A 17,685-nucleotide genomic window follows, 5' to 3' on the forward strand; every position below is an offset into this window, starting at 1 on the left:
ACTTGCATGTGTGCAAAAGGCTCCTCTGAGATGCCCAGAAATACGTATAAGATGCCGTGGAAGGGAGAGCTGGGCTCACACCATTACATAGGTCAGAGCTGTTAAACTCAGAGTCATTTGAGTAAAAGGATTGACTAGCAATTTTGAGGGCCCGACTGAAATTGGAAACTATAAATCTGCCCCACTAGGCAGAGTTATGTGATTTTTTCCAGGAATGCTCAGCAGCTCAGAAGATGGAAAATGTTTGCGATTAGAGAGGTCCGGGTTGAGAGTATGTTTAGAAGAAGTTAGAAGAAAAGCAGGAAAACAGGGGTTTGAAGATGAGACTAAAAAGAAACGGCCAACCATGATGATGAAGTCCATTAGGAAGGTAAAGACAAGAAGCATCATATGGAAAAAAATCCAAAACATTGAGAGGTTTAAAGACCCAAGTGAAAAATAAAAATATTTAATGGGGGTAAGCGTTTGTTATCAGAGAGAAGGATTTAGGATATAGTTCAGTTTACGGGATCATAAAACCTGCCTTTGGCTTCAGGGGTAGTTTATTGAAGAAAACGATGTGAAATCATAGTCATTTCACATAGTCAATATTAAGAAATTCGGGGTGCAAGAAAGTTTTTTGGGATAGTGGAAATTGTGGAAACAGAAGTAAAATGAGTGAGTCATTACATTCTCAGAATAAAGGACTACAACCTGATATTTAAAATATGTATTAATAGAAGTAACAATAGTTGTTCTTAATATCCTCAAATTTCATTCATCAACACAAGAAAGCGTTTTCATTCACAGCACAGTGCAAATGAGTGTGTGGCTGGGTGATAGAGGTACCCAGGATTCGTCTGTGCCCTTGGGCCCTTGGCAGGATTTGCCTTATCTGGCTGGGAGACAGGGAAGGGAAAGAGGGAGCAGGTTCTAGTGAGATGTTTCACAGGCCAGCCCCAGAAATGGTACACCTTAGGTTCACTGACTTTCCATTGGCTGAAATTCAAAAGGCACACCGTAATTGCAAGAGAGCTGGGAAATAGAGTTTGGCTGTGTGCACAGAAAGAAGAAGAGAAATACGAATATTGGCACACATCAGCATTCTCTGCCGCAGCAGGTGATGGTGAAAACATTGCTGTGTGGTATGAATCTCTCAGAAAATGACTTTACAATGAAAAAGAACAATAACAACACAGGTCGTTGTCTAGAAGGATAGCGTACATCTAGGAAAATTCTTAGCTTGTCCCCAGAGAAAGATTTTGTGAGAAAATAAGTAACTTTCTGAGGCTATTTCAGGAGCAAATATTATTCAAATGAGGGCTCTAAATACCATCTGCAAAAACAATGGGAATAGATTAGTTTTATAGGTCACAGTGTCAAAGGGAGGATTAGTGTTAAGTGAGGATACTCAGAAGAGGGGAGACTAGATGAGGAACTAGGTAAATGAATGAAGGAAGGAATCTCCCCATTGGCATCATGGGGTGATATGGAAAGGAGAAAGTACAGTCTGATAAGGAAAGAACACAGAGGCGATATATGCCAACAATTTCAAATATAACTTCAGTGAAATCAATTTTTGAATTGTCTGTGACTATTTCTGTAACCAGCTGCCCCATGTGTCAGTGGTTACAAAGGCAAGGAGGTAAATAACTTCTAACAGGCATCATCAACATTTCTGGTGGTATATTTCTGTGACAAGAGCATAAAACAATCTTATTTACTTATTTTCAAGAAATATCAATATTTAGGTTGTGATAAATATTGTGATAAATCTTGTTACTAATTATTATTCTCTATAGTTTTACCTATCCTTTCAAAGAATATATGTTTATAGTCTCTTGCTATTTGCTGGACCCTGCTGGAAAACAAAACTATGGGACAGTCGAACCTCAGAGTACTTAAAATACAGCAGAAATAAACATAGATACTCAGGTGAGTTCCACAGGGAAGTATGCACGTGGATGTGGCGAGAATAAGAGAAACACCACTTAAGTGGATAACACATGTACACGCATACGTACACACACTCACATACAAATTAGAGAGCTTGTTTGGCTATCTAGGAAACACGTGCATATGCTGTGCGACCGGCAGTAGACGCAAAGTGGAAAGAGTGCAAAATAACATGTTTTCCCAACAGCAGGCCTTTCTAGGGAAATTCTAACAATTCTAGATTTTGTGTTGATAAGGAAGAGGAAATACATGAGGAATTGGCAGGAGACAAAACTATAAAAGTTGGTACCTGCCAGAGCATGAAACACTTTTGGCTCCATGTTAAGGCATTTAAGCCTGTAGTGACTCACTGAAGAACTATAAAGGGAGAAATGGCTTTGCCAATGAACATTATGGAAAGATCACTCTGGCTGTTGTATGGAGAATGGAGAGGAAAACAAGAATGGTTGTGAAATTTATTAGGAGGTTATTCCGGTTGTTCAGGTTAAGATGGTAAATCCTAACCCAGGGTAATGACCAATGAAAATGAGAGAAGAGAATGGATATGAGATGTTAAGAGTGTAGGTTCTGTAACTCGTGGCTGATTGAAAGTAGAAGATGAATGACATCAGATAGACTAAGAGTGACACTGGCTGAGTGAGTCCATTCACCTAGAAAAGGGAAACAAGAGCACAAGATCCTATCATATATATCTTGCTTTGAGATACATATGTGGAGATATTTTGTATGTGATTTGAAGTTTAGGTATGGGACTCAACAGAGATGATTTAGTTGGAGTTCTTGCTCTGAGATTCATCAGCAATTATATGGAACGTGGAGTCATATTGTATGTGAGGTCACCAATGAAGATATGTATGAAAGGATTTGGGAACAGAAAATGTAAGAGATGATTGGAGGAAGAAAGTAATGTAAAAAATGAAATAAATGTGGGAGGAAAATTGGACACTGTAAACTTACAGAAACAAGAAGAGAGTTTCAAGAAGGAGAGAATGATCAACAATCGAAAATAACATAGAAAGCTTCAAGAGACAAGAATGTGTTGAATCAACCTTATGAGCAGGATGACAAAACTATTATCTTAATAATACAAACTGCAGAGGCATTGCAGAGGTCAGGGTGATGGATTTCTTAAGAGAAATGATTCTTTTATCAATGCTTTTGTGTAGTAATATCTAAACCAGTAGTGTCCAAAATTTAATCTCATATTTCTTTTGTAAAAGTAATTTAAACATGCTCCTCATGTATGTATATTGAATGCATAAAGAACAAAGATACTGCTCATGCTCTTTGTTAAAAAATAGCAAACAACAGCAACAATAAAACAAATACAACAGAAAGTATGATTGAAGCAGCAGAGTATATCGAGATAGTTAAAATAACATCTGGAAACCAAGAGTAAAATACAGGAAAAAGTATTGGAGTTCTGTATCAGGGTAACTGATTTATATCATCTGCCTCAGCTCCTTCCCATAGTTGACTTAATGTTTAGGGAAGATTCAAAATGAAAGTAAGTGGTTTTTATTATGGATGTAGACTCAAAACTACCAAGTCTTAAAGAATATATGGCTAGTACTTTCCTAAAACAGATTACAAGACTGACTCCAAAGCAAACCACTGTGGGAATAAGGAACTCTATCCATCCAGAAATTGCTTGAGACATCCTATTTTGCTAAAACTAAATAATCTAATTCCTTATATCACTAAAAGTTTTATTTTTTCTGAAAATGGCAAATTATGAATACAACAGTGTTCCAAATATTGAAGATTAGCACAAAGGTCTTCCGAGTAGTTATGGAAGTCATGGATTTATTTTTAAATTGTAACTTGCTTAATGATAATCATATATTTCCCGAGGATTAGGGTAAGGTCATGCAGTCTACGAGGGTGAGTCAAAAATTATCTGCACTCTGGTTATTATTAAAACTTCTGTTGGCCACACTGTCTTATCAGCACTTTCTGTTCAAGGCTACTGTCTCCCCAGTCACAGCTGTGCAGGTGTGAATGTATTACCTCAGTTCATTTGTAACTGTGGTGCAAGCAAAAATGGGTGCCCCACTCGTGATTTGTACAAAAGAAGAGCAGTGTGCAGTGATTTGTTTTTTGTGATCTGAGGGTGTGCATGTCCACACACTTCTGCCCACACTGTTGACACCTTGCAAAAACTGTTTTGATGTATTAAATCATCCTCCCTATAGTCCTGATCTTGCTGCATCAAACTTTCACCTGTTTGGTCCCCTGAAAGCAACCAGACGAGGATGAAGATTCAGTTCTGATGAAAAAGTGAAGACAGCAGTACATTCGTGGCTCACAGCTCAGCCTAAAACATTTTCTAATGAGGGAATATGAAAGCTTGTTGACAGATGGACAAAGTGTATTGAAAAGCAAGGAGATGATATTGAAAAATGATGTCTGTCCTTTCTAAAAGTTAATGAAAATAAATTCTACAGCCAGAGTGCAGGTAATTTTTGACTCACCCTTGTATTATTTTACTTTGTAAAATAAAATATTGAAACTCTTTAATTCTAACAGGGAAACTAAAATATATCCTTTTGGTGAAAAGTTTTTCAAAGAATCTCAAGGAATAAACAAGAAGGAATTAGTTGGTGAAGAGGGAATGGTGGTGATCTGGGGAGTAAATAATCACAACCACAGCATCTTCACATTTATGATAGCTACACAAGTGAAGGTGGATAATAATTACTCATGGACCATAGAGATTAGGAAAAAGGGCTTTTAAAAGTTCAAACACAAATGATTTATTTCATACCTCCGAAATGGACAATATCTCAAGCAGTCTAGAAAGCACTAAAATTTTTAAAAAGTATATCTCTCTGTGCAGTTATATATGACCTTAGTGTGGAAAAAGAAATAGAAGTGTATTTTAAAAGTTAGTGCAGCTGCACCTGAGAAGAGGAAATTAAAGGGGGTGAGAATATTTACCTAAGATGCAAATAAAGAAAATAATGCATATGAAGAATTTAAGCGTAGCACAGAATTTTAAGAATAATACCAGGAGGTACAAAGCCTCAATAGAGCTGATTTTATAAAATGAGCTTTAATCATTGCTAATAACTGCATTGATTGCTTTTTAAATGCAGTGAGAACTAAGTGATAAAAAGTTGGATCACTGCTTAAGAATGATGGTGTAATGTTTATGGGTAATATTGCATTAGCAGAATCTACCAACTTCTGTTTGCTTCAGTTTTCTCTAGAAAAGGTGACTCTTTGAATTGAAAAGCATATAGGAAGCATTTGGAAGAATGAATTACAATCTAAGGTGAAATAAGCAATTGTAAGATCACCCTAATTTCTCTTTATAGAATTCAAGTCTCCTGGCTAAGAATAATTATGTCTCATTGTACCAAAAGTAAGTGCAAATTAATTGCTTGGCCATGGCAAATAATCACTGAGTAATGGTGAAAAAAAGTAAAAGTTACCAGAACACTGAGACCAGGCAAATATGATTATTTTAATCTGCTCATTTTTATGTTGGCTTAGACATAGATGAATCAATAGCTTAATAAAAGGTGATATAACCACCATCAGTGTAGATAGATTCATATTTATAAAATATCCAGTCCTTTATTCTTAATCTTGCTCCATTAAACAATTGTGACAATGATATTTTCAGAGAAATAAAAAGCAAGATCAACAATATCTTGTGTACATGTAGCTGAGATTAAGAATATCTCAACAGAAAGAAAACACAGATGGTAATTTAAATCTTAAGCTTTCATTCTGTGGCACGTAATATATTCTGTTATGTAACCCTCAAATTAACCCTATAAATTAGGTACAGGCATATATCGTTTAACTGGCCTTCAGTTTATTGCACTTTGTAAATATATTTTTCTGCAAATTGAAGGTTTGTGGCAACTCTGCGTTAAGCAAGTCTGCTGCCACCATTTTCCAACAGCATTTTCTTATTTCATGTCTCTGAATCACATTTTGGTAATTCTTACAGTATTTCCAACTTTTTTTCATTACTGTTATATTTGTTACAGAGATCTGTGATTAGTGCTCTTCGATGTTAGTATTTTAACTGCAGATGTGGTGGAAATAGCAAGAGAAATAGAATTAAAAGTGGAGACTGAAGATGTGACTGAATTGCATCTCATGATAACATTTTCATGGATGAAGGAGTTGCTTCTTACAGGGGAGCAAAGAAAGTGGTTCCTTGAGATGGAATCTACTCCTGGTGAAGACTTTTAAAATGACAACAAAAGATTGAGAATATTACATAAACTCAGTTGATAAAGCTGCAGCAGGGTTTGAGAGGATTGACTCCAATTTTGAAAGAAGTTTTACTGTGGGTAGAAAGCTATCAAACAGTATTGCATGCTACAGAGAAATCATTCTTGAACGAGTCAATCAATGCAGTGTACTTCAGTGTTGTCTTTTTTTTTCTTTTTTTGGTATCCCAATCACCCAATTCATCCCCCTCCAACCCTCCCCGCTTTCCCCACTTGGTGTCCATGTGTTTGTTCTCTACATCTGTGTCTCTATCTCTGCCTTGCATTTCCTCTTTCATAGTTGTTAGCATTTGCCTTATGTATTGAGGTGCTCCTATATTGGGTGCATATACATTTATAATTGTTAACTCCTCTTCTTGGATGGATCCCTTGATCTTTATGTAATGTCCTTGTCTCTCATAACATTTTTTATTTTAAAATCTATTTTATCTAATGTGACTATTGCTACTCCAGCTTTCTTTTGATTTTCATTTGCATGGAATATCTTTTTCCATCTCCTCACTTTCCATCTGTATGTGTCCCTAGGTCTGAAGTGGGTCTCTTGTAGACAGCATATATATGGGTCTTGTTTTTGTATCCATTCAGCCAGTCTGTGTCTTTTGGTTGGTGCATTTAGTCCATTTACATTCAAGGTAGTTATTGATATGTATGTTCCTAGTACTATTTTCTTAATTGTTTTGTTTTTGTTTTTGTAGGTCCTTTTCTTCTCTTGTGTTTCCCACTTAGAGAAGTTCCTTTAGCATGTGTTGTAGGGCTGGTTTGGTGGTGCTGAATTCTCTTAGCTCTTGCTTGTCTGTAAAGCTTTTGATTTCTCTGTCGAATCTGAATGAGATCCTTGCTGGGTAGAGTATTCTTGGTTGTAGGTTCTTCCCTTTCATCACTTGAAATATATCATGCCACTCCCTTCTGGCTTGCAGAGTTTCTGCTGAGAAATCAGCTGTTACCCTTATGGGACTTCCCTTGTATGTTGTTTGTCGTTTTTCCCTTGTTGCTTTTAATAAGTTTTCTCTGTCTTTAATTTTTGTCCATTTGACTACTATATGTCTTGGCGTATTTCTCCTTGGGTTTATCCTGCCTGGGACTCTCTGCACTTCCTGGACTTGGGTAGCTATTTCCTTTCCCACGTTAGGGAAGTTTTCAACTAGAATCTCTTTCAAGATTTTCTCGGGTCCTTTCTCTCTCTCTTCTCCTTCTGAGACCCCTATAATGCGAATGTTGGTGCATTTAACATTGTCCCAGAGGTCTCTTAGGCTGTCTTCAGTTCTTTTCATTCTTTTTTCCTTATTCTTTTCTGCGTCACTGATTATCACCATTCTGTCTTTCCGGTCACTTATTCGCCCTTCTGCCTCAGTTAATCTGCTGTTGGTTCCTTCTAGTGTATTTTTCATTTCAGTTATTGTGTTGCTTGTCTCTGTTTGTTTGCTCTTTAATTCTTCTAGGTCTTTGGTAAACTTTTCGATCTTTGCATCTAGTCTTTTTTTCAAAGTCCTGGATCATCTTCACTATCATTATTCTGAATTCTTTTTCTGTAAGGGTGCCTATCTCCTCTTCATTTAGTTGTTTTTCTGGGGTTTTATCCTGTCCCTTCATCTGGTACAAAGTCCTCTGCTTTTTCATTTTCTCTCTCTTTCTGTGGCTGTGGTTTTCAGTTCCACAAGATGAAATACTGCTGATACTGCTTGATACTGCTGTCTGCCCTCTTCAGTGTTGTCTTATTTTAAGAACTTGCTGCAGCCACCACAACCTTCAGCAGGCAGCACCCTGATCAGTCAGCAGTTCTCAACATCAAGGCAAGATCCTCAACCAGCCAAAGGATTATGATTGCTGAAGGCTTAGATGATGGCTAGCACATTTTAGCAATAAAGTATTTTTTAATTAATTATGTACTTTTTTTAGACATAATGCTATTGCACACTTGATAGACTACAGTACAGTGTAAACATAACTTTTATATACACTAGGAAACCAAAATTGTGAGACTTGCTTTATTGTGATATACTCTATATTTGGTGGTCTGGAACTGAACCCGTAATATCTCTGAGCTACACCTGTATTGTTATACATACTGTGATAGCTAGTTATGCATCAATTGACTGGACCACAGAGTGCCCATTGTTCAATCAAACATTATTCTGGATGTGTCTGTGAGGGTGTTTTTGGATGATTCTAACATTTAAAATTGACATACCCAGTAAAGCAGATTGTTCTTCCTAATATGGGTGGACCTTATCCAATCAGTGGAAGATCTGACTAGAACAAGACTGAACCTCCCCTGATAAGATGAGATTCCTCCTACCCGACTGCCTTCAAGCTGGAGCACTGATTTTTCCTTCTTTCAAACTCAACTAAAACATCGGCTCTTCCTGGGTCGTCAGCCTACTGGCTTTCATTCTGAAACTACACTATCAGCTTTCGTGGGTCTCCAGCTTGCTCACTGCAAATCTTGGGATTTTGAGCCAGTTCCTTATACAGTTTCTCTCTTTGTGTCTATGTCTGTCTTCTGTCTCTCTCTCACACATGCACACACACAGTAAAGATGGAGCTTCTCTGACCTTGGATGATCCCAGCGAGTTATTCTCTGGTTTTGGGTAGAGTCAGGAACATTGTGTATGAGCGGAGAGGAGTCAGCACCCCACAGACCATCTTCCACAGTGGCCAGAGATGGCTGACATAGGCTCCAAAGTGCCATTTCCTATTTCACAGGGCAGCATAAATTATCTGTAGCGTCAATGAGATATAAAGCATAATCCCTACATATGGAATCAGAGGATAGCGTGCACTGTGAGTTCAGAACCTGGTCTCACTGCTCCACTTCCACATAAACACTCAGTCACTGTTCAGCTAGGCCACACAGGAAGCTAAGCAGAACTTTATATATATAAAGGGTTGACTCGTGAAAGAATAAACAATGTTAGAAAATCACCATGTGGAAATATTTCGGAATAACAAAGAATTTTTTTTCTCATATTCAGGGATTTGCTTTGTTTAAACATGTACCCTAGAGGAATTAAAAATTTTATCAATAAATTCCTTAAGCATGAGCCAAAATTCTCTTGGTAGAGAAGATATATAAAGGATTCAAATGGTATTATTTTAGTTAAATTCATTATAGTAGCTCCAAAGTAAATAATGACTCAAGCACCCCACCTCCTACCCATGCTTGCACACACACACACATACACATACACACACACACACAGTCATCATCATCTCTCTCTCTCTAAAAGCAGATGTTTCTCACAGGCAGACTACTGTGCTCAGGGAGGTGATTCAGGGGCAGGGTGCCTCTGTGCTGTGGCTCTGCTGTGCCAAGAGCCCTGTTAATCATCATCCCCTCCCAGAATTGAGGGAGAAAAAGGGACACATTCTCTTTCTTAAAGAGTGTACTGTTCCACAGAAGACCTCACTTCCGGTCACATTTCACATGCTAAAACTCAACCATACAACAATGTTTAACTGCAAGGGAGGTTGTAAAATGAGGTTAGTTATAGTTAAGAGAAAAGGGGGTAAATAGTATCTGCCATGCCTCACATGGATCCTTCACTGTCTGGCTAACCATAAATTCCCTTTTATGAGTCTGTGTGTTGTGTTTAACTCAATGATTATGAGCCCATTGGCAATATATTGGTTAGCAAAAGATTTTAATTATAGATTGACTATGAATAAAAATTAGTCCTGTGAAATTAATCTAGTTCTTTTTACAAGAGTGTATTAGATTATAAATCTGGGGACATAATGTAAACATTGTGTATCTACTTTTGTCAGATGTTTGGCAAAGTTTCTCAAGAAACTATTTGTCTAGGAGGTAGAAATGTGAAGTAGATCTCAGCTGAGGTAGATAAATTAACATCTGTTACAACAATCATATCCAAAGTATACCAGTAGATATATCAATGTTGGTTTCTTGGGGTGTCTCCAGTGCTGTGGCTCAAGATTCAGACTTGACCCCATTCTCATTAAATACTTTTTAAAGGCCAAAATACTTATTTTATCATCCTTTAGCACCAAGTAAAGAAAAAGAGTATGGTTACAGAAGCAGAATTTTTTAAAGTTCTATTCAGTCTGGAACCTGTTACAAAAATACAATAGTGGGACTGTGTATGGACAACTAGAAACTCCTATCCTAGTCTGTTTGCAGAGCAACTGAAGATAACTATGAATGAGAACCTTGGCCTAATTATGATTCGTGTGGAAAAAAGAAATTCAGTAAGCCATCAATATATCATGGCTGAAAAAAGAAAAGGAAATAATAGTTCCCTTTGAGTTCTGAACTCCTATCAGAGCATATCTGGCGTGACTTTTTTGTTCTGGGCACTGTATTTTAAGAGAGACAGTGACAGATGTGTTATGTCCAGAAGAAGATACATAGGATGATGAAGGTACTAAAACAAATCTTATAAAGAATAAACAGAAATTTTGTTCCTTGGAAAAATAGAAGGTAAAGAAATAAATGTCAAAAGGTGTCCAAGTGACACAGGGATTGGGTATAGGACATCTGACCAGGAAGTAGTGAACAAATGCTATTTTAGGATAATTGTATGACAAAGAACATTTGCTAATATGTATTGTTATTCTAACGTTGTGCTTGAGGCATTAGGTGGGGCATCTCATTTGAAAGGGGTTGAATATAAAGCACTCAGCAGTCACTAGTTTCAATTTGGAAATCCCACTGAGCAAATGTTGCCAGATCCTTCCACCTCCAGATAATATATGTTCCTTCATTAAGATTCAGTTCTGTTCCTTGCAGGAGCTCTCCAGTTAATTCTACGCCAGGGCTCTGCTGATGTTTGCTGGCCCCACTCAGGTTGCTCTCTGTGGTTAGGCTGGTTTGGGATGGCCTGGTAACAATGATACAGCTTAGCTTCCCATAGTCTCCCATCCTCTAGCAGTCTAGCCCAGGCTTGTTCACAGGGCAGTGCAATGCCTGTTGAGACCTGGACCACAAATGCTGTATTATATCACTCCTGCTACCTTCTATGGGCCAAAGCCAGTCACAGGGCCAGCCCAGAATCAATTCATATAATAACAGGGAAGGATGGAGAACAGGTGTAACTTATAGAATCTATCAATATATGCAATAAGAAGTATAAGAAAATTATTATAGTTAAGAAAAACATATTTTGATTGTCATAAGTTTAAAATAAGTATTCAGAGCACCAACATTCCAGTTTTGGTTTCAGTATTTCTTATTAATTTGGAAAGATGAAAGTAAGTAAAAACTGTTTAATCTGTACTTTTAGCATTTTTGATGAGAAGCACTTTTCAAAAGTCAGTGGTTCCTAGGGACATGAACTTGAGTAAAAAGGATGAAATAATTTTGAGATATGTAATAAGGTATACTGAAAGGAGGTTTTCCTAAAAATAAAAGTACTTATATTTTGTACAAAATGTATGGTATATATAACTGTGGGTAAACATAAGATTTTTTTCTCTCTCTGGTTTATTTAAAATCTAATTTAAAAATAAATCTTACATGCTTAAAAAGAAAGTCAGTTGTACAAGACAGTAAATTATGTTTCACATTAGTTGTACATAAAAAAGAGTTCGTAGAAATTGAAAGGGGGATTGTTTAATTAGTCTGTATAATTAAGAGAATTTTCTTGTCGGATAAATAGCATAACCCAAGGCTCGGAGAATAAATGCATAGGTCATTTCCAGAGGCCACTGAGAAATCTAATTAGAGTGTGGGAAATTAAAGAAGAGGAAAAAGGTTGTCTGAAATTTAGATTAATCAAGTTTGAGAAGTTTTAAATGAAAGTTGGAATTGTTAGGCATTTAAATTACCAAAATGTGAAACATGAACAAAATTACTCAGGAGAATTAAACTTTAAAAAAAGGTATTTTAATAACATTTTAGTGGGGTTATTTTTTTAAAAATACTTTATTTAAACTAAGAAAACAAAAACAGTTGACCCATCTCTCATCCCTATCCCCAACTTTGGAAAACACCAGTCTATTTTATGTACAAATGAGCCTGGTTTGTTTGCTTGTTTTAGATTCTAAATATAGGAGTGATAATATAGTATTTGTCTTTCTCCATCTGACTTATTTCATTTGGCATAATGCCCTTGACGTCCATTCATGTTTTCACAAATAGCATGATTTCACATTTATGGCTGAATAATATTCTATTGTGTATTTGTACCACTTCTTCTTTATCCATTCATCCATCTATGGATGATAAATTGTTCCATATTTTGGCTATTGCAAACAAAGGTGCAATGAATATGGGGGTGCATATATGTTTCTGAATTAATGTTTTTGTTTTCTTTGGATAAATACTCAGAAGAGAAATTGCTAGATCATATGTCAGTTCTAATTTTAATGTTTGAGGAAACTCCATACTGTTTTCCTTAATGGGTACACCAGTTTATATTCCCACTAACAGTGCATGAGGGTTCCCTTTTATCCGAATTCCAACATTTGTTATTTCTTGTCTTTTTGATAATAGCCTTCTAACAGGTGTGAGGTTCTATCTCACTGTGGTTTTGATCTGCATTTCCCTGATGATTACTGATGTAGAGTATCCTTTTATGTAGATGTTGATCATCTGTATTTCTTCTTTGGAAAGTATCTATTCAGACCTTCTACCTATTTTTTAAATTGAATTGTTTGTTTTTTGCTATTGAGTTATATTAGTTAATTATATATTTTGGGTATTAGCCACTTATCAGATATATAATTTGCAAATATTTTCTCCCATTCAGTAAGTTGCCTTTTCATTTTCTCCAGTTTCCTGTGCTGTGCAGAGACTTTTTTCATTTAATGTAGTCTCAATCGTTTATTTTTATGTTTGTTGCTTTTGCTTTTGGTATCAGATTCAAAAAGTTCTATCACCAAAACCTGTATCAAGGATCTTATTGCCTATTTTTTCTTATAAGGTGTCTAAAAGTTTCATGTCTTATGTTCAAGCCTTTAATCCATTTGTAGTAAATTTTTGTATATGATATAAGAAAGTGATTCAGTTTAATCTTCTGCATGTGACTGTTCAGTTTTCCAAACATCATTTATTGGACAGTATTTATTGACTGTCCTTTCTACATTGTATATTCTTGGTACTTTTGTCATAAATTAGTGGACTATATATATATGAGTTCATTTCTGGGCTTTCTATTTTATTCCATTGGTCTATGAGTCTGTTTTTATGCTAATACCATATTGCTTTAATTACTAAATCTTTGTAATATAATTAGAACTCAGGGAGAATCATAGTGCCAGCGTTTTTTGTCTTTCTCAATATTACTTTGAATATTTGGAATCTTTTATAGTCCCATACAAATTTTAGGAATGTTTCTTCTAGTTCTGTGAAAAATGCCATTGGTGTTTTCATAGAGATTGTATTGAATCTGTATATTACTTTGGGCAGTATGAACATTTTAACAGTATCAATTTTATAGTCCATGAGCAAGGACTACCTTTCCAATTATGTGTGTCTCCTTCACTTTCTTTCATTAAATTCTTATAGTTTGGAGGATCCAGGTCTTTCACCTTTGTGGTTAAATTTATTTGGAGGTATATTATTCTTTTTGATGCAGTTGTAAATGGGGTTATTTTCTTAATTTCTCTTTCAGAAAGTTACTTATTAGTGTATAGAAGTGCAATAGATTTCTGTATATTTCTTTTATATTGTGCATCTTTACTGAATTCATTTATTAGCTGCAATACTTTTTTTTCAGTGACGGCTTTATGGTTTTCTATGGATAGTGTCATGACATCTACAAACAGTGAATGTTTTACCTCTTCTTTCTCAATTTGGTTGCCTTTTATCTCTTTTTCTTATCTGATTGTTGTGGTAGGGCATTCAATACTATGTTGAATAAAAATGGTGATAGCAGGCACCTTGTGTTTTTCTGACCTTAGAGGAAAAGTTCTTAGCTTTTCATAGTTAAGTATGACTGTTAGCTATGGGCTTGTCATATATGGCTTTTATTAAGTTGAAGTTGTTCCTCTATACCCACTTTACTGAGAGTTTTTATCATCAATAGATTTTGAATTTTGTCAAATGCTTTTTCTGCATCTATTGAATTGATCATATGATTTTTATTTTCTGTCTTGTTAGTATGGTTTATCACATTGACTGATTTATAGATGTTGAAACATTCTTGCATTCCTAGAATAAATCCCACTTGATCATGGTATATAAGTCTCAAATTTGTTTTACTGATATTTTGTTGACGATTTTTGCATCTGTGTTCATCAGGGATATTGGCGTGTAATTTTCTTTTCTTGTGGCATCCTTATCTGGCTTTGGTATCAGGGTAATGCTGGCTGTGTAAAATGAGTTTGGAGTTTGAGAAGGATTAGCATTAATTCTTTGAATATTTGGTAGAATTCACCAGTGAAGCTGTCTGATCCTGGACTTTTGTTTGTTGGAGTTTTTTGATTATTCCTTTAACCTCCTCACTAGTAGTTGGTCTGTTTAGATTTTCTATTTCTTCTTAAGTCAGTCTTGGTAGCTTGTATCTATTTGTTGTGTATTTCTAAGAATTTATTTCTTCTAGGTTGTCCAATTTGTTGGCATATCATTGTTCATAGTAGTCTTATAGTCCTATTTATGTCTGTGGCATCAGTTGTAATATCTCCTCCTTCATTTCTGAATTTATTTCAGTCTTCTTTTTTTTTTCTTGGTGAATCTATCTAAAGGTATGTTAATTTTGTTTATCTTTTCAAAGAATCAGTTCTTAGTTTCCTTCATTTTTTTCTATTGTCTTTTTAGTCTCTACTTTTTTTGTTGTTAAAATTTTTATATCATTTTTTATTTCCTTCCTTCTACTAACTTTGGGTTTCATTCTTCTTTTTCTAGTTCCTTGAGTTGTAAAGTCAGGTTGTTTATTTGAGACTTTTCTTGTTGCTTGAGGTAGCCATTTATCACAATGAACTTCCTCTTATAATTGTTTTTGCAGCATGCTATAAATTTTGATTGTTAAATGTCTATTTGCATTTGTCCCAAGGTATTTTTTTCATTTTTCATTTGATTTCTTCTTTGACCCATTGGTTGTTTGGTAGTATGTAGTTCAATCTCCAGATATTTGTGAACTTTTCAGTTGTCTTTGTGTAATTAATCAAGCATTTGAAAAAAAATGCTTGATATGATTTCAGATTTGTTTTAAATTTAAGATTTATTTTGTGGCCAAATGTATATTCTATCTTGGAAAATGTTCCATGTGTTCTTGAGAAGAATGTATATTCTTTTGCTTTTGGATGGAGTGTTCTATAAATATCTGCAAAGTCTATCTGGTCTAATGTGTCATTTAATGCCCATGTTTCTGTATAGATTTTCTGTCTGGATGTAAATGGAGTATTAAATCCCATTGATGTAACCCATTGATGTAAGTGGGGTATTAAAATTCCTAACTATTATTGTATTGGTGTCTATTTCTCCCATTAAGCCTAACGTTTGCTTTGTATATTTAGGTACTCCTATGTTTAGTGTATAAATATTTACAAAAGTTATATCTTCTTATTGAATTGACTCCTTTATCTTTATGTAACACCCTTCTTTTTCTCTTATTACTGTCTCTGTTTTAAAGTCTATTTTGTCTTATGTTAGTGTAGTTACTCCAGCTTTCTTTTAGCTTCCATTATGAGATTTGAAAAGTTCAATTCCTTCACTTTCTATCTGTGTGTCCTTACCTTTCTATCTGTGTAGGCTGCATATAGATGGATCTAGATTTTGTTTGTTTGTTTGTTTTGTTTTGTTTTAATCCATGCAGCTACTCTATTTCTTTTGATTGAAGAATTTAGTCCATTAACATTTAAAGTAATTATAGATAGGTATGTGTTTATTGATATTTTGTTAATTGTTTTCTGGCTATTTTTGTAATTCTTCTCTGTCCCTTTTTTTCTTTTATTTATCTTTTCCTTTGTGTTTTGATGACTTTCTTCAGTAGTATGTTTCTATCCCTTTCTCTGTATCTTTTGTGTGTTTACTATAAGTTTTTGCTTTGTGTTTACCGTGAGGCTTACATATAGCAAGTTATATTTATAAGAGCTCATTATTGTTACTCTCCCCCCAAATACTATGTTTTTGATGTCACATTTTATATCTTTTTTATTTTGTGTATCCCTTAACTATTTGTTGTATAATCATAGTTATTTTTACTACTTTTGTCTTTCACCTTTTATACTAATTTTACAAGTGGTTAAACCATTATGTTTACTGTATATTTACCATTCCTGTGAGATTTATTTTTTATATGTGTTCTTATTACTAATTAGCACTCTTTCTTTTCAGTTAAAAAAAGTCCTTTTAATATTTCTTATAAAACCAGTTTAGTGGTGACGAACTCCTTTAGTATTTGCTTGTCTGGAAAACTGTCTCTCTCTCTACTTCTGAATGATAACTTGCCAAGTAGAGTATTCTTGGTTGAATTTTTTTTTTCCTTTCAGCACTTTGAATATATGGTGCGACTCCCTTCTGGGCTGTGATGTTTCTGAGGAAAGTCTTCTAGTGGTCTTATAGAGTTCCCTTGTATGTAGCAAATTGTTTTTCTCTTGCTGCTTTTAATATTATCTCCTTGTCTTTAACTTTTGACACTTTAATTATAATGTATCTTGGTGTGGGCCTCTTTGGGTTCCTTTGCTTTGGAACTCTGGGATTCCTTAAACTGGATGTCTTTCTTTTCCCAGGTTAGAAAAGTTTTCAGCCATTATTTCTTCAAATAAGATTCCTTCCCCTTTCTTTATCTCCTGTCCTTTTGGGAGGCAAATGTTAGTCCATTTGATGTTGTAGATAAGTCTCTTAAGCTATCTTCACCTTTTTCATTCTGTTCTTTCCTTTTTTGATGCTCTAATTGGGTAAGTTCCACTTCCTTGTCTTTGAGTTGACCAATCCTTTCTGCTGTTATCTATTCTGCTGTTAAAACCTGTAGTGTATTTCTTGATTGTTGTATTCCTCACCTCTGTGACTTATATAGGGTACTTTCTTATATTTTCTATCTCTCTGTTGAATTTCTCATGTGTTCATCTACTCTTCTCCGCAATTTGGTGGAGTATCATTATGCCCACTACTTTTAACTCTTTATCAGGTAAATTATTTATCTCTGTTTTATTAAGATATTTTCCTGAGGTTTTATCTTGTTTTTTTGGGTTTTTTTTTGTTTGGAATATGGTCCTCTGTTTCTTCATTTTGCTTAACTCTCTCTAGGTTTCTATCTCATCAATGAAACAACCACCTTTCCAAGTCTTGAAGGATTGGCCTTGTGTAGGAGATGAACCTTATCATTAAACTCTGCCCCAGCTCTTGATTGTTTCCCAAACCTTTGTGCTTGTCTGAGAAGGTTATTATATCTTTAATAGCTCCCAGTATTTGAGGATGTGCCAAGTCCTGGTAGTGCCTCATATAGGAGAATCTCCACACACAGATTTAGGTTGCCTGGAAGCCAGACTATCAGGCATCAACTTTTAAAAGTATGTAAATATATACAGTCCTATAGGACTGTAAGCATAAGCTCTGCTGTCCACCAGAGCCAGGCAATCTGGAGGTGTCCCTGGGTGG

The 17,685-nt window shown here is 35.3% G+C and overlaps 1 pseudogene; it reads left to right on the forward strand.

Annotated features, from left to right (window-relative positions):
• The first annotated feature begins 214 nt into the window (after positions 1-214).
• Positions 215-17,685, forward strand: part of LOC130834506 (60S ribosomal protein L35a-like) — a 38,607-nt pseudogene continuing 21,136 nt past the window's right edge.

Source organism: Hippopotamus amphibius, chromosome 13 (genome assembly GCF_030028045.1).
Source record: "Hippopotamus amphibius kiboko isolate mHipAmp2 chromosome 13, mHipAmp2.hap2, whole genome shotgun sequence".
NCBI lineage: Eukaryota > Metazoa > Chordata > Mammalia > Artiodactyla > Hippopotamidae > Hippopotamus > Hippopotamus amphibius.